Raw genomic sequence first — 8,221 nt, 5'->3', positions numbered from 1 at the left:
TTATGGGCGGATGGATGGACGCCGGACAAAAACGATCACAAAAGCTCACCATGTCACTTTGTGACAGGTGAGCTAACAAGAGCTGTCGGTAGGACAGCATGCTCGACTATTCTTAGTGCTTGATAGTAAAAAAAATGCCTGATACAGTTACCTCCTCCTGTTTACAGGTTGGGGTCATGATGGTGAACAAGTGTGCAAAGTTTCAAAGCCATATGTCAATGGACTTTGAAAATATTTGAACTATTACAAAAACTTTAACGTAAATTCTAAGTCGAAAAAGGGGCATAATTCTGTCAAAATGCTTGATAGAGTTACCTCCTCCTGTTTACAGGTTGGGGTCATGATGTTGAACAAGTGTGCAAAGTTTCAAAGCCATATGTCAATGGACTTTGAAAATATTTGAACTATTACAAAAACTTTAACGTAAATTATAAGTCGAAAAAGGGGCATAATTCTGTCAAAATGCTTGATAGAGTTACCTCCTCCTGTCTACAGGTTGGGGTCATGATGGTGAACAAGTGTGCAAAGTTTCAAAGCCATATGTCAATGGACTTTGAAAATATTTGAACTATTACAAAAACTTTAACGTAAATTCTAAGTCGAAAAAGGGGCATAATTCTGTCAAAATGCTTGATAGAGTTACCTCCTCCTGTCTACAGGTTGGGGTCATGATGGTGAACAAGTGTGCAAAGTTTCAAAGCCATATGTCAATGGACTTTGAAAATATTTGAACTATTACAAAAACTTTAACGTAAATTCTAAGTCGAAAAAGGGGCATAATTCTGTCAAAATACTTGATAGAGTTACCTCCTCCTGTCTACAGGTTGGGGTCATGATGGTGAACAAGTGTGCAAAGTTTCAAAGCCATATGTCAATGGACTTTGAAAATATTTGAACTATTACAAAAACTTTAACGTAAATTCTAAGTCGAAAAAGGGGCATAATTCTGTCAAAATGCTTGATAGAGTTACCTCCTCCTGTCTACAGGTTGGGGTCATGATGGTGAACAAGTGTGCAAAGTTTCAAAGCCATATGTCAATGGACTTTGAAAATATTTGAACTATTACAAAAACTTTAACATAAGTGGTTGCGCCGACGCCGACGCCGACGCTCGGGTGACTGCAATAGCTCTACTTATTCTTATCGAATAGTCGAGCTAAAAATGATGAAATACTTACCAGTTTTTTTATGAATACAGTATGCCACAAAACAGATGATAATAAAGCCAATGACGACAGCAACAGCAACAGGTGTGATCCATTTTTTTTCTGGTTCTGAAAAATGATGACACAAATTTTAGAAAACAAGAGAAGGGGCGTCTGTGGCCGAGTGGTTAAGGTCGTTGACTTCAAACCACTTGCCCCTTTCAGCTGTGGGGTCGAATCCCGACAGGGACTTTGAATTCTTTCATGTGACAAAGCTATCCAGCTAGCTTACAGAACTTCGGTGGTTCTACTCAGGTACGTGTTTAGGCCTGAAATAATGCAAAAATGGACACCTGAGGTATTCCACCACCAGTAAAGCTGGAACGTCACGATTTGACCTATACTGTGTCGATGTGACGTAAAACCCCCCAAAACAAGAACCGGTTGAACCGGGTGATGCTCCCCGAGAAGGTTCTGGACACAGGAAAGTATAAAAAAAATGAACAAAGGGCAAAAACTCCAAAATTAGGCAAAGCGGAGTTATGTTTTTTTTGCACTGCACTTCTTTTCAATGAGATCTATCTATCTATAAAGTTTCCTGATGATATCAGAGTTATGTCCCGGGTAAAATTCAAAGTGTAAAAATGAACAAAGGGCAATAACTCCAAAATTAGACCAGGCTTTGTTTAGGTTCTTAAGCATTGCAGTTCTATCCAATTATATCTAGCTACCTACAAAGTTTCATGTTGATATCTCTAATAGTTTTAAAGTAATGTCCCGGACAAAAGTCAAAAAGTAAAAATAAACAAAGGGCAATAACTTCAAAATAAGGCAAGGCAGAGTAATGATTCTCAAACACTACACTTCCACCCAATGAGACCTATCTATCTACAAAGTTTCATGTTGATATCTCTTATAATTTTAGAGTAATGTTCCGGACAAAGTTCAAAGTGTCAAAATGAACAAAGGGCAATAACTCCAAAAGTAGGCAAGACAGTGTTACAGTTCTTGTGCACCGCAAACCCACTTAATGAGATCTTTCTACCTACAAAATTTCATGTTGATACGTCTTATACTTTTAGAGTTATGTCCCGGACAAAGTTCAAAGTGTAAAATAAACAAAGGGGGATAATTAAAAAATTAGGCAAGGCAGAGTTACGGTTCTTGTGCACTGCAAACCTACTTAATGAGATCTATCTACCTACAAAGTTTCATGTTGATACCTCTTATACTTTTAGAGTTATGTCCCGGACAAAGTTCAAAGTGTAAAAATAAACAAAGGGGAATAATTCAAAAGTTAGGCAAGGCAGAGTTACGGTTCTTGTGCACTGCACACCTACTCAATGAGATCTATCTACCTACAAAGTTTCATGTTGATACCTCTTGTTGTTTCAACGTTATGTCCCGGACAAGAAAAGCGGACGGACGGACGGAAAGACGGCGACTATATACATAGAGGATATTCAAGTTTTTCATAAATACTGGATTTATTTTCATCGATTGGTATGATAATGAAATATTTCATGAGTGGCGGTAACCACGAGTGAAATATGATAATTTTCATACCACAAGATGAAAATAAATTCTGTATTTCTAAAAAAAAACTTGAATTTTCTGTTTATTATACACATGTATACATATTTCTCTTTTTTAACATTACAATTTAAAAGACTTTCCCTTACATTGTTGTGTACTGGCAGAATTTTAAAGATAGAAATCCGGCAAGGCACCAGTGAAAATACGGAAAATATGTTTCACTGCAGTGAAAAATAAATTTTTACAGTGAAAATACGGAAAATGAAAATACACATTTTCTTTCATCAATATTTCTCAATATTTCATTTATAAGTATATAATAAAATTGTCTCAATGGTGTATAAAAAAGTGTAAGATTATGTTTAAATCTAATCTATGTTTAAACATATAACAATGTGGGACTGTTAAGTCAATGGCGATTTTGTGAAATTATTTAACTAAACTGATGTACAGAGGAAAAATATTCTTGAAATGTAAACTTGACAGTTAATAATTGGACATTGAGTGTGTAATTCACTGTGTTGTAAATGGGAATCAATTACTAGTAATAACCCATTCTAACTGATGAATGGATTATGGTTAGATTTTTTACTATAATTATCTTAATTTGTTCAAATTTTCTTCTTTTTTCTAGCAATTCTTATAAAATATTTACTTTTATAACCTGTTTTTCTTTAATATATTATTGAAAATCTTGACTTAAACTATTTATTGTCAATTCTATATAAAAACTAGAAATGTGTCCATAGGACACGGATGCCCCCACACGCCACTGTTCTGTCAATCTTATGACTCTAGGTCAAATATTTTTTGGACTACATGTGCCACAAGTTGAAAACTAAAAATCAACGAAGGGCCATTATTCTGTTAAATTTGGTCATAGCAAAAATTCCTTCCTTTACTACCATCTACACATTAAGGTTGTTAATCCCTTGAAGTTTAAGCAAAATCTGCCATCCAGTTTAAGAGGGGTTGCGTTCACAAAATTTCTACATAGTATATAGTGAAAAAATCAACAAAGGGCCATAATTCTGTAAAATTTGGTCGCAGCAAAAATTCCTTCCTTTACTACCATCTACACCTTAAGGTTGTTCATCCCTGTAAGTTTAAGCAAAATCTGCCATCAGGTTTAAGAGGAGTTGCGTTCACAAAATTTCTACATAGTATATAGTGAAAAAATCAACAAAGGGCCATAATTCTGTTAAATTTGGTCGCAGCAAAAATTCCTTCCTTTACTACCATCTACACATTAAGGTTGTTCATCCCTGTAAGTTTAAGCAAAATCTGCCATCCGGTTTAAGAGGAGTTGCGTTCACAAAATTTCTACATAGTATATAGTGAAAAAATCAACAAAGGGCCATAATTCTGTTAAATTTGGTCGCAGCAAAAATTCCTTCCTTAACTACCATCTACACATTAAGGTTGTTCAACCCTGTAAGTTTAAGCAAAATCTGCCATCCGGTTTAAGAAAAGTTGCGTTCACAAAATTTCTACATAGTATCTAGTGAAAAAATCAACAAAGGGCCATAATTCTTTTAAATTTGGTCGCAGCGAAAATTCCTTCCTATACTACCATCTACACATTAAGGTTGTTCATCCCTGTAAGTTTAAGCAAAATCTGCCATCCGGTTTAAGAGGAGTTGCGTTCACTGCAAACCTACTTAATGAGATCTATCTACCTACAAAGTTTCATGTTGATACCTCTTATACTTTTAGAGTTATGTCCCGGACAAAGTTCAAAGTGTAAAAATAAACAAAGGGGAATAATTCAAAAATTAGGCAAGGCAGAGTTACGGTTCTTGTGCACTGCACACCTACTTAATGAGATCTATCTACCTACAAAGTTTCATGTTGATACGTCTTATAGTTAAAGAGTTATGTCCCGGACAAAGTTCAAAGTGTAAAAATAAACAAAGGGGAATAATTCAAAAGTTAGGCAAGGCAGAGTTACGGTTCTTGTGCACTGCACACCTACTCAATGAGATCTATCTACCTACAAAGTTTCATGTTGATACCTCTTGTTGTTTCAACGTTATGTCCCGGACAAGAAAAGCGGACGGACGGACGGAAAGACGGCGACTATATACATAGAGGATATTCAAGTTTTTTCTATAAATACATGATTTATTTTCATCGAGTGGTATGAAAATAAATATTTCATGAGTGGCGGTAGCCACGAGTGAAATATGATAATTTTCATGCCACAAGATGAAAATAAATCATGTATTTATAGAAAAAACTTGAATTTTCTGTTTATTATATACATATTTCTCTTTTTTTGCAATAAAATTTGAAAGACTTTCCCTTTAATTTTGTGTACTGGCAGAATTTAAAAGAAAGTAGTCCCGCAAGACACCAGTGAAAATACGGAAAATATGTTTCACTGCAGTGAAAAATAAAATTTTACAGTGAAAATACGGAAAATGAAAATACACATTTTCTTTCATCAATATTTCTCAATATTTCATTTATAAGTATATAATAAAATTGTCTCAATGGTGTATAAAAAAGTGTAAGATTATGTTTAAATCTAATCTATGTTTAAACATATAACAATGTGGGACTGTTAAGTCAATGGCGATTTTGTGAAATTATTTAACTAAACTGATGTACAGAGGAAAAATATTCTTGAAATGTAAACTTGACAGTTAATAATTGGACATTGAGTGTGTAATTCACTGTGTGTTGTAAATGGAAATAAATTATAATAACCCATTCTAACTGATGAATGGATTATGGTTAGATTTTTTACTATAATTATCTTAATTTGTTCAAATTTTCTTCTTTTTTCTAGCAATTCTTATAAAATATTTACTTTTATAACCTGTTTTTCTTTAATATATTATTGAAAATCTTGACTTAAACTATTTATTGTCAATTCTATATAAAAACTAGAAATGTGTCCATAGGACACGGATGCCCCCACACGCCACTGTTCTGTCAATCTTATGACTCTAGGTCAAATATTTTTTGGACTACATGTGCCACAAGTTGAAAACTAAAAATCAACGAAGGGCCATTATTCTGTTAAATTTGGTCATAGCAAAAATTCCTTCCTTTACTACCATCTACACATTAAGGTTGTTAATCCCTGGAAGTTTAAGCAAAATCTGCCATCCAGTTTATGAGGAGTTGCGTTCACAAAATTTCTACATAGTATATAGTGAAAAAATCAACAAAGGGCCATAATTCTGTAAAATTTGGTCACAGCAAAATTCCTTCCTTTACTACCATCTACACATTAAGGTTGTTCATCCCTGTAAGTTTAAGCAAAATCTGCCATCAGGTTTAAGAGGAGTTGCGTTCACAAAATTTCTACATAGTATATAGTGAAAAAATCAACAAAGGGCCATAATTCTGTTAAATTTGGTCGCAGCAAAAATTCCTTCCTTTACTACCATCTACACATTAAGGTTGTTCATCCCTTGAAGTTTAAGCAAAATCTGCCATCCGGTTTAAGAGGAGTTGCGTTCACAAAATTTCTACATAGTATATAGTGAAAAAATCAACAAAGGGCCATAATTCTGTTAAATTTGGTCGCAGCAAAAATTCCTTCCTTTACTACCATCTACACATTAAGGTTGTTCAACCCTGTAAGTTTAAGCAAAATCTGCCATCCGGTTTAAGAAAAGTTGCGTTCACAAAATTTCTACATAGTATCTAGTGAAAAAATCAACAAAGGGCCATAATTCTTTTAAATTTGGTCGCAGCGAAAATTCCTTCCTATACTACCATCTACACATTAAGGTTGTTCATCCCTGTAAGTTTAAGCAAAATCTGCCATCCGGTTTAAGAGGAGTTGCGTTCACAAGATTTCGGGACGGACGGACGGACAAGTGCAACGCTATATGCTCCCACATTGTGGGGGCATAACAATAACAATACTTGATTTATGTATACAAAATAAAAGATCTGATTTCATGGTTCATGGTTTGTATTTGCACAAGTTAAGTTGCAACAAATACAAGCCAGCAGTTTTTTTGTTATTGCATTTTTCAATTACTCTACTTTTTTATGTTGTATAACTTGTATACATTAAGTTTTCTTTCTTTGTTTATATAAATCTTTGTTTGTAACTGTATATATGTACATTTTTGATAGAGGCTCATAGGGAAGACTGGGCTTGCCTAACTATGTTGCCTCTTTAAATAAAGTCTTTATTATTATTATTATTATTATTATTTGCCATGCTTGCACAAGCTTACTATTAAACCTGCCCATGCTTGTCACAAGGTACAAAGAAGAGGGCCATGAGGGCCCTGAAATCGCTCAAATGTATATAGGCCCTCAGGACGGGGCCAATTTCAACCCAAGGGCTTTTATTTGAACAAACTTGGAAACTTGGTAGACACTCACTAGGAGATGTTTCATGATAAATATTTAAGCTCCAGCTCTTTGGGGTTTTTTTTTTAACAATAAACCCTCCCTCCCCCTTCCCCCCCCCCCCCCCTGAACCAATTTTGATCCAGGGCTTTTATTTGAACAAACTTGTTAGAAGATGTTTCATGCTTAGTATCTAAACTCTAGCTCTTTGGGGTTTTTTTTTCAAAGAAGATTTTTAAATTTTTTATTATACCCATATAAGTAAAATCAATGGGGCCAATTTTAACCGAATGGCTTTTATTTGAACAAAGTTGGTAGACACCCACTAGAAGATGTTTCATGCTTAAAATCTAAGCTCTAGGTCTTTGGGTTTTTTTAAAAGAAGATTCTTTAAGTTTTATTTTCTTTCGGTTGCCATGGCAACCAGAGTTCTGCATGGAATTAAATTCTTTGAACAATTTTTAAAGTTGACTGCCAAAGAAACATTCCTGTGAAGTTTAGATGAAATTGGCTTAGCGGTTTATAAGGAGATGTCGTTTAAAGTAAAAGTTTACGGATGTACACCAGATGAAAAGCGATCACAAAATCTCACCACGTCACTTTGTGACAGGTGAGCTAAAGAATAGCCAGTTAAAAGCTAACAAAATATGCCAGCAAGATACAATGATAACAGGAATAAGTAGATACAGAATAAACGGCTGGACCAAAAAAACACAGTATACATTAAAGGCATTTGGCAGATTCTGAAGATTTCCTTACATTTACCTATCTTACCTTCTTCACAGTTTCCATGATGTTTTAAATGGAATTTCCTATCCTTACAAAAGTTTTTCAAAAGGTCACATTCTGTTGAAAAAGTCATGTATTCTTCAGACTTTGAATCATATCCACAAACTGGTTTGAAAACAGGTGGACAACTATCAATACACACACATGTCCCATTTTTACATATGCTGTACTCATCACAGTCTTCTTTACAACCTAAAGAAAAACATGCAATGATATTTAGAGAGGAAAACAAAAATTGACTTAGTATGGTACTAGATAATGGTTCAAAACAATTCATAATGAATACAACAAGTTATTTCTTTAAACATAAAAGCTGACAAATTATTGAACTGTATGAACTGCATGATTTGTGCTTTTTGCTATAAATCAATCCAAAAGGTAAATTATAACCTACCTTCAACTGGAACTGGGACAACTGGAGTTGTTGT

At 34.3% G+C, this 8,221-nt stretch overlaps 1 long non-coding RNA gene across 1 annotated transcript; it reads right to left on the bottom strand.

The window, feature by feature from the left end:
- Nucleotides 1-1,182: 1,182 nt before the first annotated feature.
- Nucleotides 1,183-8,221, bottom strand: LOC132728752 (uncharacterized). The gene is made up of 3 exons (XR_009625523.1): nucleotides 8,188-8,221; nucleotides 7,779-7,985; nucleotides 1,183-1,274 (listed from the first exon to the last, which is right to left on the bottom strand). It is a non-coding gene; the product is annotated as an uncharacterized LOC132728752 (long non-coding RNA).

This window comes from Ruditapes philippinarum, unplaced genomic scaffold (assembly GCF_026571515.1).
Source record: "Ruditapes philippinarum isolate M1 unplaced genomic scaffold, ASM2657151v2 ctg9414_1_1_1_1, whole genome shotgun sequence".
NCBI classification, from domain to species: Eukaryota; Metazoa; Mollusca; class Bivalvia; order Venerida; family Veneridae; genus Ruditapes; species Ruditapes philippinarum.
The sequence above is the reverse complement of the archived record's forward strand: the minus strand, read 5'-3'. Positions and strand labels throughout refer to the sequence as shown.